The 26883-nt window shown below is 44.6% G+C and overlaps 1 pseudogene; it reads left to right on the top strand.

The window, feature by feature from the left end:
* Nucleotides 1–5: 5 nt before the first annotated feature.
* LOC137758397 (nuclear RNA export factor 2-like) lies at nucleotides 6–5770 on the top strand (annotated as a pseudogene).
* Nucleotides 5771–26883: the final 21113 nt, after the last annotated feature.

Below are 26883 nucleotides of genomic sequence, written 5' to 3' on the forward strand. Positions count from 1 at the left end.
ATGTCAGCAACAAGATTTGTGACGAGGAGAGCCGAAAGGTGTGTGTCGCGGGCATTACCTGTACCTCATCCTGAGGAAGGAGTACAGGCCAGGGGCTGGCTGTTTTCTTTGGAACTAGAGTTCCTGGTGCTTACCCCACCTCTTCTTCCTGCAGATACCTGTGTTTGTCAGCCCGTCCGCTGTTCCCTACTCTGTGCAGTATAAGTTGAAGCCAGAAGAAATGGAGCAGCTAAAGGTAATGCAGACTCAAGGCATTTTGTGTGCCAGCGCTCAAACCCACCTCTCCTTCCTCCAGGCCCCCGTCACCCTCTCCCCCGTTTTCCCTACCACCACCACAGCCTCAGAGCGGCTCTCTCCATCTCTCACTCCGCAGCTGACCTTGATCAAACGATTTAATGTCTCCAAGCAAGCTCTTGACCTCCAGAGGCTCTGCGTTGACCCAGGTACGGCTGACAGCAGTAATTCTAGGGCGGGCGAGGGCAGAGGGGTCTTCCTAGAGGGAGACTTAGGGATGGTAACGTGGGAGGGGCTGGTGCTGGCCCCAGACCCCACTCAGCCATCTGATTCCCTCCCCTCTCCTTCCTGAAGACTTGGTGGGCCATGATATTGATATAATTCTGAATCGAAGAAACTGCATGGCTGCCACCCTGCAGATCATCAAAAAGAATTTCCCTGAGGTGAGGCTGTAGGCCCAGTGCTGGTATTAGGGTAGGGGGTGGAAGAGATGGGGTGGAGGGCAGATTTGTCTCCAAGGCCCTAGATAGTAACCTTCACTCTACCTCTTCTTGCCCCAAAGCTGTTGTCCTTGAACTTGAGCAGCAACAAACTGTACCAGCTGGATGGCCTGTCTGACATTATACAGATGGCCCCCACGGTCAAGATCCTGAACCTCTCCAAAAATGAGGTGAGAAGAGGGAGCCAGATCAAAGTTGGGTTGAGAGTAGGGGGGGGGGGCGTGTTAGTGGCCATCAGAGTGATGACAGGAGGCAGGTGAAGGTACCTGTGGGGGAGGGAGGGGGCTGGGGGTGCAGAGATCCGGATGTCCCTCTTTCCCTGGGATTCCTTTTCCCACTTCCGCCCCATATTTCTCAGCTGAAGTCTGTGTGGGAGTTGAGGAAGATTAAAGGGCTGAAGCTTGAAGAGCTGTGGCTGCAAGGGAACCCATTGTGTGGCACCTTCCCAGACCAGTCCACCTATGTAAGGTCAGTGTGAACACCCTGTCACCCTTCCTGGTGACCTTCACCCGTGGGAGCCTAGACTATCTGTGACAGTGCCCCTTTGCCAAAGGTGGCAGCCCTGGTCTTCTGGGAGGATCACAGGCCCCACCTTCTGCTCTCTCTGTGCCTATCACCGGTGAGGAGTTTCCTTCCCCTGACCTGCTCACCTCTGCAGGGGCTCTGGGGTCTGTTTCCAGCTCTCTGCGCCCAGCTATATTCCGCCAAGGCCTCCCAAGAGTGTGCCGCAGGAAGCAGGGCTTCTCCTCCTCACCAGGACCAGGAGCGACCAGCCTTGATCCAGATGCTGGCGCCCTGGACTGAGAAGGGTCCTCCAGTCCAGGGCCTCTTGCTGAGAGAAGCCTTCCTTCTTCGTGCTGAGATGGCATTTGCCTCCCCTGTTCTGAGAGGGGCCCTCTTCCCCTTCCTCCAAAGGGGACCCCCCTCGTCTCCCAGGTTGACATGGGGGCTTTCCTGCGCCATGCTGAGGGCTGAGGCCGTAGGTGGCTGCTGTCATGACATCCATTCTGCTGGCCCAATGCCAGGAGCTGGACCCTCCTTGGGAAAAAGCAGGGCTCCTTGAGTCAAGGGGCCAGACGTGGGCCCCTGCCAGTGATCAGAGGGCTTTCTGAGGCAGGAGTGGAAGGCAGAGGGCAGAGGTGGTAGAGGAGACAGAAGGACAGGGCTCTCAGGGGCACTTCCCATCAACTCCCTGCACACGTCACATCATCCCATCTGGTCCTTCACAGGAGCCCTGGGCAGCCTGAGACAGGTACGATTCCTCAGATAAAGAACGAACTCAGACAGGTGCAGGGGTCATCAGGAGAGAAGGCGGTGATCATAAGACTGGGCCACGGATCCTCAGCCCCATACTGAGCTGGGACCTGACCCTTTCCTCATTCTGGGGGAGATGTGCCCCCATGGCGGCCCTGTTTCCCATGCCCAAGTCTGGCTGAACTCACACAGGTGACAAAGTTTCAACCAGCATCCAGTGGGGCCCCAGCCCAACATGTGCATATTTTCCATTCCTACCTGGTGTGTCTGGGCGATTCTGGGGCAGGTGAAGAGCCGCAACAGGGGCGCCGTTTCCCCTTTCTTCTCTCTTCTTCCCTGACCCCGACCACGGGAGAGCTTCTTTCCCTTCCCTTTGCTTTCTCTCTCTCCCTTGTCTCTGTGCCCCTATGTCTCTCTCATCTCTCCCCTCCTACCTTCACTCCCTTTCTGCCTTCATCCCCTCCATCTCCCTCCCTGAGCCCCACCTCACTCACCTCCCTGGCCCAGCATCCTGGGCCATCCCTGGGGGGTGTCCGGGTCTTGCCAGAGTGCTGGACCCCCAGTGAGGTAGCAGAGCCCCGGGCTCCCACCCCATTCCCTCTTCTCCCCACAGCCTTCAGTGGGGCCCTGGAGGAAGGAAGGGAGGAGAAGGAAGCCCTGCAGTATGGGTTTGAAATGCTGCTCCCTGTGGCACTGGAGAAGGGAGTGCGAGTAGTCTGGGTGGGAGCTACCCAGGCGAAGGAGAGGAAGGGAGGGAGGGAAGGAATATTAAAGTGAAGGTATTGAGAGAGATGAGGAGACAGTGCCTTTCAGACAGTAAGATGACAGATGCTCAGTGCTCAACAGGGAAGTGGACCGAAAACCCTTAAAATCAGAAGCAGAGGTGGGCAAAGGGCGCTGCTGGATGGGCCAGAACACACTGATCTCTGTTTATGGTATTACTGTTTTAACTCAAAGGAAGCATTGCAACCTTGAACTATTAACCACTTCTTCTCTATTTTTGGTGTTGGACAGGGCCATCAGAGAATGTTTCCCGAAGTTGTTACGCCTGGTAAGTGCCTACGTAAATCATTGTCTCTTACGAATGTCGGTGGCCTCTGCACCTGCCCTCAAGCCCTTTGGGTCTTGCCTAGATCACATATTAGCATCAGAACCTTAACCATTTTGGGGGGCATGGACTCCTGAAAATGACATGGATAGACTTGCTGGAAAAATACCCATAAATACACACACGCACACACACAAGTTGCACATAACACTAGAGACTTCCAGGACCTCATGATGAAGACATCCAGTGTAAGCTTTCCCATGGAATTTCCAGGGCCCTTTCACACCTGACCTCTGACCCTCACCCTCCTGGGCCCATCCTTTTCCCGGATCATCCAGGGCCACTCCCCTGGTCTCCACTCCTGACTTCCTCTTCCCTTCTCCAGGATGGCCAGGAGTTACCGTCACCAGTTACTGTTGACGTTGACACTCCCTGCGTATTAAAGCCCTGCAAGGTGAGGAAGAGGATCAAACGACATTTGCGGTGTTGCAGGGAGGCTTTATCCACTGCATAGTCTCAAATGCCTTTTGATTCCAGGGCAGCTACTTTGGATGCGATGAGCTGAAGAGCCTAGTCCTGCAATTCCTGCAGCAGTAAGTACCTCTGGGAAGCTGAGCAAGGGGGAGAGGGCGAGGACAGGTGAGGCCACCTAAGCACAGGTCTGTTCAGGGGAGTTTCCAAGTCTCATTTGAGGTCCAGACCACAGAGATAGACTGTCCTCATTGCTCCCCCTCAGGTACTACCTGATCCATGACTGTGGAGACCGACAGGGTCTCGTGGGTGCTTATCACGAGCAGGCCTGCTTCTCCCTGACCATTCCCTTCCACCCCGAGGACACAGCCCCGTGAGTATCACAGCACAGGCTCTGCTCCTGGGCCGTGTGGCTCCCCAGCAGACACAGGCCAGCTCCTGCAAACACCCACCACCCACTGTTGCTCTTTGTCTCCTAGAAGCAGCTTGTGCAAGTACTTCAAGGACAGCCGGAATATGAAGAAGCTCACGGACCCCCGTGAGTGTGTGATGGGAAGACTGGGTGGGAAAGGGCGGTGAAGGGGTCAATCATAGGGCCCAGGGCGTGGCAGCCCCTGACCTTCGCTCGCTTCCCCTCCCCTCACAGACCTGCGGGTCCAGCTGCTGAAGCACACAAATCGTGTCATTGTGCACACCCTCTGTGTGTTGCCCAAGACTCAGCATGACTTAAGCTCCTTCGTGGTGGACACGTGGTTCCAGACGGTGAGCGCCTGCTTCCACCCTCGGGCGGGCCCAGGAAGCCGCAGGTGGGTAGGAGGTGCAGGTGGTGACTGGGCGCCTGGGCTCTTCCCTTTCAGGAAACGATGCTCTGCTTCTCCGTCAGCGGGGTGTTCAAGGAAGGTGAGTGTGTGTAGATCCCCACCCCAGATGCCCCACTGCTGCCTCACCCTGGCCAGGCTCACTCCCAGAACCACCCAGCTTCCCTGACCCCTTCCCTTCCCTTCCCCTCCCCTCCACTCCCCTTCCCCACTGTGTTCTCCAGCCCTCAGGCTTCCCACAGACAACCCAGGTCTGAGCTGTGTCCATGCCTGTCTGCCCTGCACACCCTGGGCGTTAGGGACACAGGCTGCGGAGTTTGGTGGCTCTCATCCCAGATACTCACTCTGAGAACTTGGGTCGTTACTTAACCTCTCAGTTTCCTCATTTGCAAAATGGGGTAGTAGTATCCACCTCTTGGGCGGCTGTGAAAAACGCATCCCGTGAACCTGTGTAGTGGTTGTCAGGGGCCCTGTCACTGGGCGCAGACTGCTCCTATAGTTGCCCTCCCGATTCCCGACACCCTGGCCCCCGTGAACAAATGCCCTCTCAGCATGAGTGTCCAGTCACAGCCTGACTGGGGACCGCCGTGTGAGCGTGTACAGCATGTGTGGCTCTAAGGGGTAGTGTTGTTTGTTTGCTGTTGAAGTGGAAGGAAGTTCTCAGGGCTGTGTGCGTGCCTTCACCCGGACCTTCATCGCTAACCCTGCCAGCTACTCCAGGTGAGAGCCCTCTTGTGGGCGGGAATGCCCATCCCCGCCTGCGCTCAGGGGCATGGGAATGTGGTGGCGCAGACCTTAGGTTTACTCGGTATTGTGGAAAGCCAGCAGGGAGATCCCAGGAGCAGTCTAGCCTAGTGGTTAAGAAGAGCATGGGCTCTGGAATCAGCCTATGCGTTCTCTCCTTGACCCAACACTCACTCGCTGTGTGACCTTGGTCAAGTCACATGACCTCTCTGTGACTCAGTGTCTTCTTCCGAGAATGGGGATCAGAGCGTCCACCCCTTGGGCTGTGGTAAAGGGTAAATGCGAAATTGCCCGTGGGTTGGGGATAAACCTATAAATCGAGTGAAGGTGGTAGACAGTCTCTCCAAAGGTGGGCTCTGTGGGGAGGGCCAGAGGTACCAGTCAAGGAACCTGGGAGACAGACACAGGAGGGGTGTGGAAGGAATCTGGTTGCTGAGTGCCAGTGGGAGCGGAGTCAATATTGGGGGTGTGGGTGTCCATCCAGCACTTGTCTGAGGGCCCATTTTTCCTTCAGTCTGTGCATCGTGAATGACGAGCTGTTTGTGAGGGACGCCAGCCCCAGTGAGACCCAGAGTGTGTTCTCCATCCCAGCGCATACGCCCACCTCCAGCTCCATGCACACCCTCTCCCAGGAGCAGCAGGACATCATGCAGGCATCCTCCACCCCACCTGAGGTGAACCTCTAGTGGAATCAGAAGTGAGTGCTGGGTTTGCGTGGGCATAGGAGGGAGCTGGGAGGAGTAGAGGGGTGATTAATGGGAACTTGAAGGTAATTATTTTACATCTATTTTTTTCTTACAAACGTTTAGTTGTGAGAAATTCCCTAACTTCATACTAATACCTTTCCATGTATTATAAAATACAGGTTTCCTATCTTATATACTGTTTTGAAACTTCTTTTGTTTATTATTAGTACCAGCATTTCCTCTCAGTATATGTGAAGCTACATTATTCTTTCTAAGATCAATATATTAAACAATTGAATTCCAGGAAGCCATAAGCTATTATTGATAGGCATTTACCTTTTCGCTTCTTTTTCAGCATTACATGCTGTGGCATCTGCTCATTCTGGTACATACATGTTGGTAAACTTGAAGGCGTGCTCTTGTAGCATAGATTTAGCTGTGACGTTGTGTGGTCAAGTGGCTCCAGTTTGGTCCTAAGGGAGGTCATCTATCCTCCCCCACTACAGGTGCTTTCAGTACGATGACTAGACTATACCAGAACTAAAAAATTCTTTACTCATTAAAAAGTCAATTCTGAGAATTCAGAGATAAGAAGAAATAGACCTCTAGGGTTTCAGGAAGGTGAAGGCGGACAGAAGTCAGGTGCCCTGGGGTTGAAACTCAACGGCTGCTGGCTCTGCTGACATCCCAATTCTTTCTCTTTACTTTCTTCAGCCCAAGGGCAAGATTCCAGATGAATTTTGACATGAGACCCTCATCCACTGACCTGGGATCTTGAGAACAAAACTCTGCAAATGAGCCTTTAGATGTCATTTTCATCCTCCTCATATTTGTTACCTCTCTTCTCTTAACTGAAGCCATATCCATGACTAAGCTTGCAGTCCAGCTAATCAGGAAACCAAAGTTTACCGTGTAGGCCTGCCAGTTGTTCTGTATTTTTCCCACGCATGATCCTTGTTTATCTTTATATTAAAGAGTAACATTGCACATTGTATGTTGTGTGTCTTGGATTGCTCTTCCCCTGACCCAACCATGAGTTAGTGGGGCCAGGACCAAAAGGTCCCATCTCCCACATCATCCCTGGCAGTCTCTAGCATTTATATCCGACCTATACAGTGCTTGAAAATTATAGAGTAAGGACTCCATTCCTGGACTACCCTAAAATCCAAGCTTTGCCTCCTGATAACCTTCTCTCCACCACTTCAGTACTCACAAGTTGTGACCGTTCTGATGTTCACTTCTATAAACAAATATAACGTATTTAGCAAGTAAAGTACCATATTTACTCTAATAATTATGGTATTCTTAATCATTGAACAGGTCTAAAACTGTGCTAACATTTTTATTAGGTTCTTAGGTTGTGTAACTAACACTATTTTCCCCACAACTCCTATGTTGTTTTTTTAACTTATTTACTTTGAAATAATTATTGATTTACCAAAAGTTGCAAAAAAATGTGTAGAGAGGTCATGTATACCCATCACTCACCTTCTCCTAATAATAACACCTTGCATTACTTTAGTACAGTATCGAAACTAAGAAATGGACATTGGTACAGTCCACTGAGCTTACTACAATTTCGCCATTTTACATGCACTCATTTGTGTGTTAGAACACCTGTGAATAATACTTATATATATAATTCCATGCACTTTTACCAGCTATGTAGGTGTTCTAACTATCACCACAAACAAGATCAAAAACTGTTTCATCACCACACGTTTCCCTCATGTTAGCCTTTATAGCCACACCCACCTTCTTCCTGATCCCACATCCCTAAACTCTGTCAGACACTATTATAATTTCCTAAATGTCATAGAAATAGAATCATATAGTATATTATCTTTAGGAATGGATTTCTTTCACTCAGCATAACTCTCCTGAGATCCATCCAAGTTGTAAAGTGGGTCTATAGTCTGTTCCTTTGTATTGCTGAATAGGATTCCATGGTGTGAATGTACCACAGTTTGTTTAGCCATTCCCCCGTTGAAAGACATCTGGGCTATTTCCACTTTTTAACTATTGTGAGTAAAACTGTGATGAACTTCATGTAAGGGTTTTTGTGTAAACATAAATTTTCATTTCTCTGGGTAAACGGCCCAGAGTGCAACTGCTGTATCATATGGTAATGGCATATTTCGTTCTGAAAACCCTGCCACATTGTTTTGCAGACGACCTGTACCATTTTGCATTCCCATTGGCAATGTATGAGTGACTCAGTTTATCCAGTGTTGTCTGCATTTGGTTTTGTCACTGTTTTTTTCAGCCATTCTGATAGGGGGGTTTAATATTTCATTGTGCTTTTAATTTGCATTTCCATGATGGCTAAAGATGTTGAATAGCTTTTCCTAAGCCTATTTGCCCTCTGTTCATGTCTTTCATCCATTTCATAATTGGATTAAGAGGCAAGAAGTTATCTCTATAGAGAGCTGCCCTGGCTCTGGCTAACAGGCAGAGTAAGAGAATATGAGGCCCCTCGAGACTCACTTTTCTTGACAGGGAGGGCAGAAGTGGGGCTGAAGCTATTAAATGTTCCTCAAATTAGGACGGAACTTGGATATGGAACAGGATTAAGAGGTGGGGGCATCTCTGGGTCCATCTGTGGAGATCTGGATACGGCAGAAAAAGAAGGGGGATGTGGGGCAGAGGAAAAACAGTGGAAGGAGGGAGATACAGGGGGATGCCTTCTAAATGATGCTAGATTCATCACTCTCAGCCTGCTCAATGGAGTGCAAAAAACTACTCTCCTAGACATGTGGCTTTCAACTCTGGATATCCATTAGGATCCCCTCTAATGCTCAGATTCAACCAACTGAATCAGAGCCTCTAGGGGTAAGCCCAGTCATCAGTATCTTTAAGGTTCACCTCAGTTGATTCTAATGAGCTGTCAAAATTGGAAACCTTATCTGATGGTGTATTAGTTTGCTATGGCTGCCATAACAAGATACCACAGGCTGAGTAGCTTAAACAACAGAAATTTATTTCTCACAGTTTTAAAGGTTGGAAGTCCAAGAACCAGGTGTTCACAGGTTTGGTTTCTTCTGAGGCCTCTCTCCTTGGCTTGCAAATGGCCTCCTTCTTACTCCTTCTTCACATGGCTGTCCCTCTGTGCATACACACCCTGGTATCTCTTTATGTGTCCTAAGCTCCTCTTATAAGGAAACCAATCATATTGGATTAGTGTCTACCCTAACGGCCTCATTTTAATTTAATCACCTCTTTAAAGGCCCTATCTTCAAACACAGTCACATTCTGAGTTACTGGGGGTTAAAGCTTCAACATATGAATTTGGGTAGGCCACAGTTCAGTCCACAACAGATGGTATGAGAAATACCTTGGTCTGAGAAATTCATCTCCCTTTTAGCTACCTTCCTGGAACTACTATACAACACTTCTGCCATCACCTCATTAGGTAGAAGTTGGTCATGTGACCATTGTTGGCTGCAAAGCAGGCTATAAATGTGGTCTTTTACTGGAAACATTACTGTACCAAATAAATTTGGGATTCTTTTATTAAGAAAGAAGGAGAATTGGTATAGAACATATGCTACACTTTCATACCCAAGGCAGCTAGAAGCACTACCTCAATTATCATGTCCTTTCTACCCAGTTTTCCAACCACAGTTTTCATGGGTTCAAACAAAACTGCTGCTTCAGGGACACCTGAGCTCACTCTCCCATCCTCCCAAATCCCATGTCCCAGACTATGCCTGAGTCCTCACAACTTAGCATGTTTAATCGACGTCATTCACTCACTCATTCATTCATTCAACAAATATTTATTGGTTACCAATGATATGTGAGGCACTGTGATAGGCACGGGAGATAAATCAGAGAACCTGACAGACAGGGTCATGGTTCTCATGGAGCTCACATTCTACAGGGGTTGATACACTCAAGGTTTAAGAGCCATTAAGAAAATAATATGGGAAAATGTGACAGAGAATGACTAGGGTGGGGAAGGCAAGGAAGGATGTTCTGAAGACGTAACTTAGATTTAATATTCAAATAACAACAAGTACACAGTCAGCAGTGGGAAGATATAGGAGCTGAGCCCTCGAGGCAGAGGGAAGAGCAAGACGAAAGGCCCTAAGATATGGGCAAGCTTGGCAGTTTTAGGGAACAGCTTGTATGCCAGTGCGTATTGGGAGGACAGTGTTAGAAAATGAGGTGAGAATGGTAGGAGGGGCCCAATAACAGAAGGTCCTGTGGGCCATGGTAAGGACTCTGGGTTTTGTTCTTATTATGATGGAGCCATTGGGTGCTTTCTGAAAGGAAGGGAAGTTATTATTATCATCTACTTTATTAAAGCTCATTCTAAATGTTCTTTGGAGGACAGACTGAAATAGAGCAACTGTAAGATCAAGAGACAAGATTAGGAGGCTACTACACACATGACAGTGAGAGGTGACAGTCTCGTAGACCACGGCCGTAGCAATGGAAGGGGTGAGATGGGGTTTGAAATGAGATGTGTCTCGGAAGTACTGAACTTGTTGATGAAGTTCACGTTTGTGGTAAGGGATAGAGAGGGATTAAGTGTGTCCCTTGGAATGTGGATTTTTGCAGCTGGGTTAGGGCGGTTTTCTTCGAAGGGAAGTGAATGGAAGACCAGTTTCGGTGCAATGCCAGGACACTGACAGTTCTGTTTTGACCATGTCATTTGTGGAGCCTATGAAAAATCTGGGGGGGAGCATGTGGTTGGATGTATAAGTCAGGAGATCCTGAGAATATTCTTGGCTGTGGCAAAAAAAAAACCCAATACAAAACAAAAAAACAAGCATGCAAGCAAAGAAATGAAAAACCCAACTGTACAGTTCAATCTGAAAATACAGGTTGATTCCACATATGAGCGTGACAGAGCTCTAGATTCTGGAAGGGATACAAAGACATATTAAAAACCAACTTCACTGAGCTATAATTTTTGTTCAACATAATGCATCCATTTTTTTTTTTCTTTATTTTTTGGCTGTGCTGCGCAGCTTGCAGGATCTTAGTTCCCCAACCGGGGATCGAACCTGGGCCCCTTGCAGTGAGAGCACCGAGTCCTAACCACTGGACTTAGCTATAAGGCTAAGGCGCTGGCCTGCCAGGGGCTACTAACTGTCAGAGAAGAAAGATATATGTCTGGAATATAACTATCAGTCATCCACTTATTCATTCATTCATGCACCTAGTGCATGTCAAGATTAGTGCTAAAAAGGGAAGATAGAACCATGAAAAATTTCAGGCAATGTCTCTGTCTTCCTGAAGATTAGGAGTCGAAATAGAGAACTGCAAGTGGCTCTGGTTGCTAAATAGTAAGGGAGGTATTTGGTGAGATAATTGGGCCCCCAAAAGGTCTAACCCCAGTGCACAGAAGCAACTTTTCCCCTTCTGCATGTCTCATAGACAATGCTGTGGCATGACCTAGAATATAGAGCTGTGAGAATAGAATGAACCTGAACATTCTCTGCATAAATGGCTGAGGAAACAGCTTTCCAAACCTTCCACCCAGCAAACAGCCCTGATTATGTGCAGAAGTATATCTCAATTTCATTGAATTCTCACAGTTGGAGTTGTATGACTAATTATTTTATCTCTGTATCTAATTAAGAAGCTGAGGTTAAGAAGGGTCAAGTATCTTGGAAGAAAACAGCAGATCTATTGATGATAGGAAAGTGTTCGATTTTAAGCTGTGAGCTATTAACTAGTGTGGAATACTCGTTCCCATCCTTTAGGTCCAGGCTGAGGTAGTAGCAATGCAAATTTCTCAGTCAAATGCCTGGGATTCATTGGTCATTAGAGAATTTTAGGAACTGAAGAAGCTATAGGAAAATGAAAGCCTAACATACCATCCTCCTGCCTGCTCCGCATCATTGTTCCTGCCTCTGCTCTCTTGTTTTCTATGATAACGTCATCTTAACATTAGGTTTTGTTATTGACTGAACTGTGTTCTCCCAAAATTCATACACTGAAGCCCTAATTAGCAGTGCCTCAGAATGTGACTGGATTTGGAGATAGGGCCTTTAAAAGGTGATTAAGTTAATTTAAGGCTCTTAGGGGATACGTTAATCCCATCTGACTGGTGTGCTTATAAGAAGAGGAGTTTAGGACACACAGAGAGACAGCAGAAGTGTGTACACACAGAGGGACAACCACGTGAAAAAGCAGCAAGAAGATGGCCATCTTCAAGCCAAGGAGAGAGGCCTTAGAAGAAATCACCCCTGCTCACACCTTGATCTTGTACTTCCAGCCTCCAGAACTGTGAGAAACAAATTTTTGTTGTTAAGCCACTTAGTCTGTGGTATTTTTGTTGTGGCAGTCTGAACAGTCTAATACAGGCATTATGAACGTGTTTCAGTAGGTCATGAAGCAGGTAGAGTAGACTGTCAGAAAGGATGAAAATAAAGTGATGGTAAAAAATACCAGTGATCAGTAAAACTGAAAGAAACGTGGTTAATTTGTATTACTATCAGGCAAAATAGGCATCAAGCAATTGCAACAAAGAAGGCCACTATCAAATCATAAAAGAAAATGTATTAAGAAGTTTAAAAATTCTGAACTTACACTCACCTGATAACATATCTTCAAAAACATATATAGCAGTAAGTAACGAAGTTACAAGTAACAGAAAGTAAAATCCACTTTTGTGTATACGATAAGGAAATACATTTGCTTATATAACTGAGAGCCCAGAGGTAGAGGAGACTTTAGGTTAGTTGATCCAGTGACTCAAAGATATAAAGACTCAGGCCCAATCTTGAACCAATGACTGTGGCTAGGGACATAGGATTATTGATTGAGATCTAGAGTAACTCTGGTCTCACCCTTGGAACTAGCAGTCAAATTCCCCCCAAACGTGACTGTATGAGGGAGGAAATGCACTCATGAAAATTTGAGACCAGTTAGGAAGAAGAATGTATATTGCGTAGGTAAACAAAAATGTCACCTTCAGGCACCATTTGAAAGCACAATTATCAATATGAGCATAATACCCACAATACTCAAGCGCAAATGGTTTTCAACTACTATGTCTTTCCAGGTAACAGATACTTCTATTCAGGAAATACCTACATTGAATTAGTGAATGGGTAGTTACAAAGCACTAGAGCGCTCACCCCTGCAGTAAGTTTAGGAAGAACCACAAAGGCATCCATGGTAGCGTACTTAAATCTCATTTTCTTTCTCAAATTTTTGGCAAAGCTTTTTCTTTACTACCGTACTTTGATATTCTTGTGTCAGGATAGTTTCACTAGAACGGAATGGATTCTTTATAGCTACAATTTTATCAAGTATTACCATTCTGTAAACATACAACACAGAGTTCATAAAGATATGAAAGATGAGAAGCAAGAAAATTGTCAACATTTATGATCAGCGACAATTTTCTTTAAAGAGCACCATTAAACTTCAATATGGAATATCTTTAAAAACGTCAAGCTTTTAGAAGAAATTCAGTCTCATAAAAATGTAATAAAATTAAAGAACATCTTCTGTTAATGTACATACTTGTAAATATGTAAAAAGGAATATTCCTCTTGGAACACTAGCCCAAGAACCACCGCAGCCCTGCCGCCTGGCATACCAGGACCCAGCACATACACCAACAGGCTGGCACCAGCTCTGGGACACATTGGGCCCCTCAACCAGCTGCTCCTGGATCTGGCCCCACTCACCAGTGGGATGACGCCAGCTTTGGGACACCCCAGACCGCATACCCAGCCATGTCAGGAACTGGCCCCACACACCAGCAAACCGACACTAGCTTCAGGACTCCAAGGCCCTGCAGCCAGAGACCCAGGAACCTGGCTCTGCCCACCAGCGAGCCAGCACTAGCTCCAGGACTCCCTGGGCCACAGCCCCACCCACCAGCAGGCCAACACCAGTTCCAAGACACCTTGGACCCCTCAGCCAGCTGCCCTGGGATCCAGCCCCACTCAACAGTGGGCCATCACCAGCTTTTAGACACCCCCAAACCCTGGAGCCAGCCATGTGGAACTGGCCCTGCCCACCAGCAGGCTGACACTAGATACAGGACCTCTAGCCCCCACCACCACCCACTGCAGAGCCTAGCACCACCCACCAGTGGGCCAGCACTAATCCCGGGGCTTCCTGGGGCACTGCAGCCAGCAGCCTCATGACCCAGCCTCACTCACCAGTGGCCACCAGCCTCTGCACAAAGCAGGGCCTGGCAACCCACTGGACCAGGGGACAGCCACACCTACCCCACCGCCCACAGTAGTGTGCCGGTCACAACAGAAGGACACACGCAGCCCTAACAGGGGGCACCCTTAGAGCATATAGCTCTGGTGACTAGAGGGGAGAGTTCGGCTGGGACACACAAGACATCTCCTACAAAAAGCCACTTCTCTGCGGTTGGGAAATGGAGCCAACCTACCAGATACAGAGAAATAAAATAGCAAATTGGACAAAATGAGGCAACAAAGGAATCTAATCCAAACCAAGGAACACGATAAAACCCCAGAAGAAGAACAAAGTGAAGTGGAGATAGGCGATCTACCTGATAAAGAGTTCAGGGTAATGATCATAAAGATGTTCAAAGAACTCAGGAGAAGATTGGATGAACAGAGTGAGAAGTTTTTAACAAAGATTTAGAAAATATGAAGAAGAACCACACAGAGAAGAATACAGTAACTGAAATGAAAAATACACTACAAGGAATCAACAGTAACTGAAATGATGCAGAGGAATGGACGAGCAAGCTGGAAGACTGAGTAATAGAAATAACTGAAGCAGAATAGAGAAAAGAAAAAAGAGAAAAAGAAACAGGACAGTTTAGGAGACCTCTGGGACAACAGCAAGTGTACTAACATTTGCATTATAGGGTTCTTAGAAGGAGAAGAGAAAGAGAAAGAGAAAGGGGCAGAGAACATATTTGAAGACATGATAGCTGAAAACATCCCTAACCTGGCAAAGGAAAGAGATATCCAGGTTTAGTAAGCACAGAGAGTCCCAAACAGGGTCAAGCCAAAGGAGACCACACCAAGACACACTGCAGTTAAAATGGCAAAAATTAAAGATAAAGAGAGAATATTAAAAGCAGCAAGGGAAAAGCAACAAATAACATACAAGGGAACTCCCATAAGGCTATCAGAGCAACTGGAATGAATCCAAGTGGATCACGGTGTATGATCCTTTTTAATGTATCGTTGGACTCGGTTTGCTAATATGTGGTTGAGGATTTTTGCATCTATATTCTTCACAGATATTGGCCTGTAATTATCTCTTTTGGTAGTGTCTTTGTCTGGTGTTGGTATCAGGGTGATGGTGGCTTCATAGAATGAATTTGGGACTGTTCCCTCCTCTTCAATCTTTTGGAAGAGTTTGAGAAGTATAGGTATAAGTTCTACGTATGTTTGGTAGAATTCACTGGTGAAGCTGTCTGGTACTGGACTTTTGTTTGCAGGGAGGTTTTTTTGTTTTGTTTTAATTACAGATTCTATTTCACTTCTAGTGATTGGTCTGTTCAAATTATCTGTTTCTTCTTGACTCAAATTTGGCAGGCTGTATATTTCTAGAAACTTGTCCATTTCTTCTTGGTTGTCTAATCTGTTGGCATATAACTGTTCATAGTATTCTCTTATGTTTTTTTGGTTTTTGTGGGGTTTTTTTCGTATTTTTGTGGTATTGGTTGTTGCTTCTGTTTCATTTCTTATTTTGTTTATTTGGGCCCTTTCTCTTTTTTTCTTGGTGAGCCTGGCTAGAAGTGTGTCGATTTTGTTTGTCTTTTCAAAAATCTAGCCCTTGGTTTTATTGATCTTTTCTATTTTTATCTCTATTTTATTTGTTTCCCTCTGATCTTTCCCAAAGAACTGACTTTGGGATTTTTTTGGTTCTTCTTTTTCTAATTCTTTCTCTCTTTTTGTTTTTTTGAGATTTTTCTTGTTCCTTGAGGAAGGCCTGAATCGCTGTGTACTTCCCTCTGAGAACTGCTTTGGCTGCATCACATAGATTTTGGAAGGTTGTGCTTTCATTGTCATTTGTCTTGAGGTATTTCCTGATTTCTTCTTTGATTTCATCATTGACCCACTGGTTTATTGGGAGCATGTTGTTCAGTCTCCATGTATTCGTTCTTTACCCATTTTTCTTTCTGTGGTTGATTTCTAGTTTCATAACGCTGTGGTAATAAAAGATGCTTGAAGTCATTTCTATCCTCTTAAATGTGTTGAGGTTTGTTTTTTGACCTAGTACGTGGCCTCTCCTAGAGAACGTTCCTTGCACGCTTGAAAAGAATGTGTATTCTGTTTATTTGGGGGATGTAGTGTCCTGTAGATAGAAATTAAGTCCAAGTGGTCTATTGTGTCATTTAGGGCCTCTGTTGCCGTATTGATTTTCTGTCTGGAAGATGTGTCCATTGATGTCAGTGAGGCGTTAAAGTCTCCTAGTATTATAGTATTCCTGTTAATTTCTCCCTTTATGTCTGTAACTATTTGTTTTATATATTTAGGTGCTCCTATATTGGGTGTATATATGCTAACAAGTGTAATATCCTCTTCGTTATTGATCCCTTTATCATTATATAATGTCCTTGTTTGTCTTTATGGACTTTGTTTTGAGTCTGTTTTGTCTGATATGTGTATTGCTAACCCCGCTTTCTTGTTGTTTCCATTTGCATGAAATAGCTTTCCATCTCCTCACTTTCAATCTGTCTGTGTCTTGTGCCCTGAAGTGAGTCTCTTATAGGCAGCATATTGTAGGTTCTTGTTTTTGTTTTTGTTTTTGTTTTTTTATCCATTCAGCCACTCTGTCTTTTGATGGGAGCATTTAGTCCACTGAAAGTTAAAGTAATTATTGATAAGTATGTACTTACTGCCATTTTAAACCTTGTTTTCCAGTTGACTTTGTAGTTCTCTATATCTTTCACTTTTGCCATTTTAATTATGCTACGTCTTGGTGTCACTCTAATTGGGTTCTTCTTGTGTGGGACCCTGTGTGCTTCCTGTACCTGGATATCGGTTTTCTTCTTTAGGTTTGGGAAGGTTTCAGCCATAATTTCTTCAAATACATTTTCTATCCCCTTTTCTCTCTCCTCTTCTTCTGGTACCCCTATTATGCATATGACTGTGCACATTATGCATATGATTATGCATATTATGCATGCTTTATATTATCCTATAGATCTCATTTGTTTTCTTCATTTTTAAACATTTGTCTTTCTGTCTGCTGTTCTGATTTGGTGATTTCCATTATTCTATCTTCCAGATCACTTATTTATTCTTCTGCTTTGTTTACTCTGCTATTTATTGCTTTTAGTTTGTTTTTCATCTGGGCAATTGAGTTGTCTAGTTTTGATTGATTTCTCTTTATAGTTTCTAGTTCCTTGTTGCAGTGATCTGCATTTCTATCAATAATCTTTCTTAATTTCTTTAGCCTTTTTCTTACCTCCTTTCTGAATCTGGGGTCTAGTAGACTGGTGAGGTTTCTTTCATTATTTGTTCCTTCAGGGGATTTCTCTTGTTCTTTCCATTGGGGATAGTTCCTCTGTTTTTCATTCTACTTAACTTTCTTTGTCTCTGAATTTAGGAGAAGCATGACTCTACTGTGTTCTTGAAGAGGATCCCTGTGTAGACGGTATGAGTCCAATATCTTTGGTGCAAGGGCTGGTTTTGGTGTGGGTGCTTGCCACGTATTTCCTTAAAGTGTGCTGGCCCTTGTTCCCTTGATAAGGGGTGTGTTTGAAGTTGTGTTGACCAGAGCCTGCACTGGTTGTTGGCTGGGGCCTCCTCTTTGCTCTATGGCTGTCACAGCCCTGTTGGGGCTGGGGTCTGCTTCCCAGCTGTTGGAGTAGAAGCCCTGAGGGTCAGGTTCAGTCAGGTTCCATTGCCCCTGAGCACATGCCCTGATGCAAAGGAGGTGACCACTGAAGCAAATGAGGTCCGTGTGGTCACCGCAAACCTATGTGCCTCCCGTGCAGGCATCCATGGTTGTGCTCAGAAGCAGCCCAAGGTTGCATCCCTTTCTCTGTTGTGTTCATTCCAGACTTAGTGCTGGGCTGTGGTGTGGAGTAGGCTGGTGCTGGGGGGCGGGGCCCTGTGGCTGCAGGAATTGAGGCGGTTGTGCCGCTGCCTGCAACCTGGGCTGCCTCTGTGGCAGACCTCTCCCAGGACCTGTCAGCTCCAGATCTGGCTCCAAGCTCTGGTGTAGAGTGAGCGGGGCCAGTGTGCTTCCACCGTGAAATGAACGGCTGCATACTCCTGCCCAGAGCCCGTCCAACCGAGATGCAGTGCCCAGCTGCTGTGCCTTTCCGTGGCGCCATCTGGTGCACGTGCTGGCAAAGTCCACCATGGCCAGACCTGCCCCCACTGTGTGCACACTGACAATGGGCACTGTGGCAGGACCTGCCCCCACTATGTGCGGGCTGACAATGGGCTCCTTGGTTTGGCCCAGACCATACCCCAGGCCCTCCGGGCTGTCTCCACACATCTAGATCGAGTCCTCTCCCTGGACCTGTCTACCTAAGATTCAATGCTCAGCTGCTGTGTGCATCTGTGGCCCCACCACCTTGTGTGTGCTTTGGATTGGGAAGTGCAGCAAGGCAGCAGCCGCCAGTGCCAGTCTCTCTCTGCCCTGATTGTTCACAAGCCAGCATGCATGCACTCCTTGTGAGTAGAATTTAGGCTTTTCCAGCCCCTCCATCTATCCCAGCGGCTTTTCCGGCAGGCACGGGGGCTCCCTGGGGTAAGGGTCTGCCTATGTGTACCTTTCCTCCTTTACAGATCTCTCCCAGGGGTGCCAGGACCGTCCTCATGCCTTTGAAAATTTTTTCTGTCCTTCCTGGATATGTAGAGATATCCCTTGCAGCTTTGGTTGTGTAGGAGATCTTCTGCCAGTTTCCAGTTGGTTTTCTGTGAGAATTGCCTCACATGTAGGGGTATTTTTAATGTGTTTGTGGGGAGAGGTGAGCTCCACATACTCCTCCTCCACCATCTTGATCCCCCTCCCTATTTGAGAGACTTTGAATTGCATCAAAGTGTCCCATATAAAAACAGATACACTAGACTAAATTAGAATTTCAGAATCCAGTGAGAGTCAACTATTGCAAGTGCCTGTCAGGTTTTAGAGAGCACAGGATATGCCGTGTTTTTCCAGATTTCGTGGGGAAAAAAAAGATAGAGCATCATGTACATTTTAGATTATCATTGGACCCAAACAGGCTACACGAAGTAGAGAATTCAAAAATCATCTGGTGATGTTACGGAAATGTAAAGTTCATTGATAGAACTTAGTCCTCAAAGCCTGCTTTTATTCTAAAGAAAACTGGCAAAGGTCACGCATTTACATCATATGGGAACATATCCACCAGCAGTAGATGGCAGTGTGATATCGTAACAAGAAAACAATGTGGCTGTTTACGTAAAAACCCGTCTCACACTACTCTCAAAGACTATATTTAGAATTATTTGGGGGGTGTGGCAAAAAAATAGTTACAATGAGTGGATAACAAGAGCCAAGCTAGGACCACTTCAATTCTCCCTGTCTAATAATTTTTAAAGCCTTGAACCACACTTATTTAATTTGTAAATGGTCTTCACGCGGATGGGACTTTCAAACTGTACCAGAGAATCATACCATCACAAATGACACAGTTTATGAGCAAAATCCCTGTAAGGAATCCCTGCCTTCTCGCCCCTTTCCATCATCCTTTGGCCTCAAAAGAAGTTTTCACTGTGGATGTAGTTTTCTGTTTCCAGGCTGTGGTAGTCCCCAAGAATGAGCTCAACCCCTAGAGCTGTTAAAATTTACACTGTACTGGGGGAAGGGAGCACACTGAGTACTCTGACAGGGAGCACCATCTACAATTGTTTCTCTTCTTTCCCACTGCTTGACACTGACAGTAAAGTCACTTCTAGTTAATTAACGAGTTTCTTAAAGGAACAAAGAAAAACATGTTTCGATTACCATTTCTATAAAGGTACAGCAATATCTGGTAAGTTCTCTTGGATAACGTTACCAGATTAAGTCAATTTTACTTTCTGAAAGTAAATTCACATAGGATCTCTACTTGAGTTGTACATATCTGTGTTTGAACCAAAAGCATTTGAGTATCTGTGTTTAATTTAGCAGCATCACAAATGTCTGTTATTCTCCTTTCCCATTTCTCTGTGTTAAACAATGCCTCTAGCACTGACCTCCAAAACAGAAATATAAAAGAAGTAAAAGTTGTTCCCAGTAAACCTTGCCAAACAACATTCAAGAAGAATAGCTTATCAGCCTGCCTCACCTAAATAGACACAGCACCTGACACATGCAGTGCCTAAACTGCCTAGCTCATATAAGCTGTGTTCATACAGGTGTTTATCCATAGCCTGAGCGTCCCTTCCCCAATGTATGTTAGAAAGAGCTGACGGGCACCCACTGGTGTAACTAAATATATATTTTTTAATCCTAAAATAACTCCTGGAAATCATTGCAGGGAAAGAACAAATGATACGACCATTAGTTCTGACAGGAGAATATCTGACCCTTCCAAAGAAAAGTTATAATTAGAACTCCAGGGTTTGTCTTTTGGTGAAAGAAGGTGAACTCACAATCACCATTAGTGGATTTGTCCATTACAGAAACTACAGTTGGGACAGACATCAGGTCTTGATGTCAGAGTCCATCCAGTGATTGTACACAGATGCTTCCTAAATCCATCTTGAGGTTTCATAATAGGCTCTATTGTAAACATGTGGCTCCATTTTCATACCCTGCATTTACATGTGTCCCATAAATAATTTTCCAAAATCATCTAAGTAACACCAATGTACCCAAACAGAGTCACTCCCAAAAAATCACTACTTCCTTCCGTAGGCTTAGAACTACAAACACAGTCTGTTATCCTTACTAGTATATTCAAATTTAACCATGGTGCAAAATTTGGTCTGTCGTATTTTCTTCAGTTTATTTATGTAGCCATGCCACGTTGCAGGGTGCCAGCAAAATAATCCCACTGCTTGTAGAGCATTAAGTTTGCCTAAGCCAGCAAACCAGCAAGATCACATCAGATCTATGTTGGATATACAGACAGATCTTCAGTTTTCTACACAAATCAGCAAAAGAGGCGTTTGTAAAACTGCAATTAAAAAAAAAAAACACAAACCAAAACTATATTGTATATTCTCCTTTCCCTTTCTCTGTCCTTTCTAGAAAGATGCAAACAAAATATAAGTGCAGTAATATCTAATTCAGATTCTGCTCATTTTTAACTTCTGGAATTCCGTTAAGAGCCATAAAGTCTGCAATATTTCTCTTTAGAGAAAAAGAGCCATAAAGTCTGCAATATTTCTCTTTAGAGTGTTTAAAAATAAAAGAAGGAAACGTTTTCAACTAACGTCTAGCATTTTATACCACCTTTTATATACACAAATACTTCACTTATTAAGGATAAGTTTATACTTATACCTTAAAATGAATCCGAGGGCCTTAACTGGCTTCAGCTTGGATTAGTTCTAATTACTGGTAGTACTGGAAATTATTTAAATGGCACTTTAAAGAGGTCCTCTATGATCTCCACTTTTCAGTAACTGCAGATGGCTTTCCAGTTAGTCTGAATAAGGAAGACTGAATTATTCTTAATTTTCTTTGGAGAATCTTGTGGGTGATCAAAACACAAAGTCTGGAGCCAGGGTGCCTGGGAGTAAACCCTGGTTTGGCACCTACAGGTTCAGTTACCTCTTAGGCAAGTGACTTAACACATCTGTGCCTCCACGTTCTCATCTGTGAAAACTGGAATAATAATCATAGTACTTAGTTTATAGAATTGCCACTATTAAAGGAGTTGACGCTTTAAAGTGCCTGACACATAGTAATCATTATATACATTTTTTTCCAAATTAAGAGCTAAAATTCACTTATTGAGTTTGCTTTAATTTCTCTTAGACTTGCATGAAATTACGGCAACAAAGCTTACCTGTACCCACTGCTTAGGTTTTTGAAGTGGCCCTTAAAATATGGCAATGCTTATGGATTTAGGGAGGACCTAGTCCATTGCTATGTGTTAATTTATGTGTTAAATTTCACGTGTTATTAGGGAAAAAATTAGCACATGAAAGAAGCACATTAGCACATTAAAAAGGGGTTGGGGCAGCTGAAGCCAGCTTGTGTTATGAGGAAGATCATCCGGCGGCACCACCATCAAAGGGAAGCCCAGGAATGTGGGCAGTCTCAGCTCTCCAGGTCTCGTGAAGAGAACGACCTCCTGAAACATGCAGCCGGGAGAACCCTACTGTCACTATCCTACACTCAGGAGGCTGACCCAGCTTTTGAGCACCGTGGGCTCCTAAGGCTATGGTCACACGGATGCGGCCATCAAGTGGCAGGCCCAGACAGTTATGTGGCAGGCCCAGACCTAGTGGTCATGCCAGCACCATGAGCCCTTAAACCCTGAGCTCATGTAGTCTCTCTGGACCTATTGCCACTATGATCATGTGGTAGATCCAGCTTTTCAAGTCGCTAGAGCATGGCAGACTCCTAAACCCTGCCCATCATGTGGATTCATCCTGTCATGTGGCCCTCACTAGCTAGTGGCATGTGGAAGCCTCAGCCCTCCAAGTCACAAAGGTGACCCGCTTCTGAGAGTCGTCTGGATGCTATGGTCGGTCACATATCCCCCTTGGTCACATATCAGGCTCAGCCATCTCTATCTCGTGAAGATTGCTGGCTACCAGAATCTTCAGATCCCTGAGTCAACAGGGATGTGGCCGCTTCCATCACATGGCAGGCAAAGCGCCTGCAGTCATGTGAACACCGCACCGCACCTAGCTTTCGGCTGTTGGTCGTGTATATTCTACGGTCACGGGACATGCTGTGGTGTCTTGAGGCTCAGTTCTCTCGGTCACAGCTGAGGATTGAGGGCTCCTGAACCCCGAGGTCACCTGCATCCTTCTACTCTGTGGCCTCCCCCAGCCAAGCCCCTGGAAGTCAGGTGGGGCCCCACGGCGGCGCACGTTACGTTACGTACGTCCCACAGTCATGTGACGCTGTAAGTCGCGACCGAGGGGGGCGCCCTTTCCGCGTGTGGAGAGCCTGCCCAGCGGTGGGTAGCTCGGCTTGGCCTTCTGAGGAGTCAGACCGAGAGGTGAAGACCTTTAGAATTAAGGTACTTGTCCTGGCTGAGGGGGAACTTTGATGAGGCTCTGGCTCCGATCCCAACCTTTCCCCCGACTTTCATATTCTGCCACGGTAGGCGGTAGGCGGTAGGCGGTAGGCGGGTAGGAGGGGCGCCCGCCTGTCCTAGAGGTTTGCTCAGAATTGGCAGGACAGCGGGCGGCAGGCGTTCATGGGCTGCTCTCGGCAGCTCGGCTCGGGAAACTGGGTGGACCCCTCCCTTCCCCCTTCCTTCCCAACCCCCACATTAAAGCCCTACTCTTGCTTATCTCTCTTGCGTATTCCTATTCACTGCCTGCCATGTGATGGCATCCTCTGCCCTCCTCTGACCACGTTTGTTATTAAGAACACCAGAGAACTCCTAGATGCCAGCTCGTATCGATGATTTCAAATCTGATCGGAATTTCTGTCTCTTAATTTGTTCCGTAGAGAGAGGCAAGGAGAGAGACTTTTTTTAATTTGATATTTTTTCAGTAAAAGTGTGAAAGTAGCCAGCACGTTAAGGTTCAGAGTTTGTTTTGTGTATTTGCTTTGCTGATCAGTAGTTTTTCAAAGTGTGTGTGGGGTGGGGTGCCATAATCTTTTTCTCCTTGGACTCTCTAAACGGCTTAAATTAGTCCAGCCAGACACCACTGGCTTCTGACTTTCCTCCTGATTTTCTAACCATTCCTTGTTACATTCCTTGAAAGCTCTCCCCTTTCCTTCATGTGGGAAAAAAACAGTGAATTTATTTAAGAAAACCATGTTAAGTAAAATTATAGATGATACATTTCATAAAAATCACGTAGATGGTACTTAATGAGTAAAATGCAGCAAGAAAAAGATGGTGTTTACATTTGTGAGGGATTTAAATATTGTTTGAGAGATGGTTAAAGGGGTGGTATATATATTTTTTATTATATAATAGCCATTTCTTTCCTCTCATTTCAGCACTTTCAGGTTTGTTCTACAAGACACTATGTCTGAGAGACAGCAACAACAAAAATGGTTTTATCCATTGAAGAAATACGGGACATACAAAAATGAAGGTAAAAAGGATTTCTATATTGTCATATTTTTAAGATAATATGCCACTTGAATCTCAAAGAGAAGGGTAGTGTCTTAGCTTGTTCAGGCTGCTGTAGTAGAACACCATGGACCGGGTGGCTTATAAATTACAAAAATTTATTTTTCACGGTTCTGGAGTCTGTGAAGTCCAAAATCAAGGCACCAGCAGGTTCAGTGTCTGGTGAGAGCCTGCTTCCTGGTTCATAAAGGGCTGTCTTCACGCTGTGTCCTCACGTGGCAGAAAGGGCAAGGGAGCTCTCTAGGTGCTCTTTTATAAAGGCACTAATCCCATTCATGACGGCACCTCCCTCATGACCTAATCACCTACCAAAGACTCTACCTGCAAATACTGTCACCTTGGAGACTAGGTTGGTACATAAACATTCAGTCTGTAGCAGGTAGTTTCGTCAAGCTCTATGGGAATGGAACATTTTTCCACAGACCACTGGAAGTGCTAGTGTTCCTCAGAAAACATTTTGGGAAAGCCTGTTCAAACTAAGTCTCTTCTACCGCATTAATACCTTGTACCTTTGTTTACTAAGAACAGTGTATGCTTACTAATAATTATGATCTGTTCTTCTCATTAAGAAACTACTTATTGCTAACTCATTTTCTCTTATGTCATTAGTCATTCTCTCTTTTGCTTAATCTTTCCACTTTTTCATTCTTTACGTATAACCTCAATTTATGTTTCTGATATCATGATGGCAAGAAATAAATGCATAAGTGCTAGTCATTAGGAAGCCTTCAAAATAAAATAAAATGCCCCACTCTTGAAAAGACGATACAACTTACCCGTAAGGATGAGTGGATGAATAATAGCTCTCATTTTATACCAATTTTCCACACTTTTTCAAAACTAGTTTGTTATTATTTTTTTTTTAAGATTTTTAGAAATTTCATGTAATGTCTGAAACATTTATATTAACATATTTCCATACATGTTTCCATACAAATACAAATATAAGATTTTTAGAAATTTCATGTAATGTCTGAAACATTTATATTAACATATTTCCATACATGTTTCCATACAAATACAAATATAAGATTTTTAGAAATTTCATGTAATGTCTGAAACATTTATATTAACATATTTCCATACAAATAACCCAATGAAAGTTTAGTATTAGTTGTTTTGTTTGTTTTTTTATACTGCAGGTTCTTATTAGGCATCAATTTTATACACATCACTGTATACATGTCAATCCCAATCGCCCAATTCAGCACACCACCATCCCCACCTCACCGCAGTTTTCCCCCCTTGGTGTCCATATGTCCATTCTCTACATCTGTGTCTCAACTTCTGCCCTGCAAACTGGCTCATCTGTACCATTTTTCTAGGTTCCACATACATGCATTAATATACAATATTTGTTTTTCTCTTTCTGACTTACTTCACTCTGTATGACAGTCTCTAGATCCATCCACGTCTCAACAAATGACTCAATTTCGTTCCTTTTTATGGCTGAGTAATATTCCATTGTATATATGTACCACATCTTCTTTATCCATTCGTCTGCTGATGGGCATTTAGGTTGCTTCCATGACTTGGCTATTGTAAATAGTGCTGCAATGAACATTCGGGTGCATGTGTCTTTTTGAATTACGGTTTTCTCTGGGTATATGCCCAGTAGTGGGATTGCTGGGTCATATGGTAATTCTATTTTTAGTTTTTTAAGGAACCTCCATATTGTTCTCCATAGTGGCTGTATCAAATTACATTCCCACCAACAGTGCAAGAGGTTTCCCTTTTCTCCACACCCTCTCCAGCATTTGTTGTTTGTAGATTTTCTGATGATGCCCATTCTAACAGGAGTGAGGTGATACCTCATTGTAGTTTTGATTTACATTTCTCTAATAATTAGTGATGTTGAGCATCTTTTCATGTGCTTCGTGGCCGTCTATATGTCTTCTTTGGAGAAATGTCTATTTAGGTCTTCTGCCCATTTTTGGATTGGGGTGTTTGTTTCTTTGATATTGAGCTGAATGAGCTGTTTATATATTTTGGAGATTAATCCTTTGTCCGTTGATTCATTTGCAAATATTTTCTCCCATTCTGAGGGTTGTCTTTTCGTCTTGTTTATGGTTTCCTTTGCTGTGCAAAAGCTTTGAAGTTTCATTAGGTCCCACTTGTTTATTTTTGTTTTTATTTCCATTACTCTAGGAGGTGGATCAAAAAAGATCTTGCTGTGATTTATGTCAAAGAGTGTTCTTCCTATGTTTTCCTCTAAGAGTTTTATAGTGTCCAGTCTTATATTTAGGTCTCTAATCCATTTTGAGTTTATTTTTGTGTATGGTGTTAGGGAGTATTCTAATTTCATTCTTTTACATGTAGCTGTCCAGTTTTTCCAGCACCACTTATTGAAGAGACTGTCTTTTCTCCATTGTATATCTTTGCCTCCTTTGTCATAGATTAGTTGACCATAGGTGCGTGGGTTAATCTCTGGGCTTTCTATCTTGTTCCATTGATCTATGTTTCTGTTTTTGTGCCAGTACCATATTGTCTTGATTACTGTAGCTTTGTAGTATAGTCTGAAGTCAGGGAGTCTGATTCCTCCAGCTCCATTTTTTTGCCTCAAGACTGCTTTGGCTATTCGGGGTCTTTTGTGTCTCCATACAAATTTTAAGATGATTTGTTCTAGCTCCGTAAAAAATGCCATTGGTAATTTGATAGGGATTGCATTGAATCTGTAGATTGCTTTGGGTAGTATACTCATTTTCACAATGTTGATTCTTCCAATCCAAGAACATGGTATATCTCTCCATCTGTTGGTATCATCTTTAATTTCTTTCATCAGTGTCTTATAGTTTTCTGCATACAGGTCTTTTGTCTCCCTAGGTAGGTTTATTCCTAGGTATTTTATTCTTTTTGTTGCAATGGTAAATGGGAGTGTTTCCATAATTTCTCTTTCAGATTTTTCATCATTAGTGTATAGGAATGCAAGAGATTTCTGTGCATTAATTTTGTATCCTGCAACTTTACGATATTC

Source organism: Eschrichtius robustus, unplaced genomic scaffold (assembly GCF_028021215.1).
Source record: "Eschrichtius robustus isolate mEscRob2 unplaced genomic scaffold, mEscRob2.pri scaffold_834, whole genome shotgun sequence".
In the NCBI taxonomy this organism is placed as follows: Eukaryota; Metazoa; Chordata; class Mammalia; order Artiodactyla; family Eschrichtiidae; genus Eschrichtius; species Eschrichtius robustus.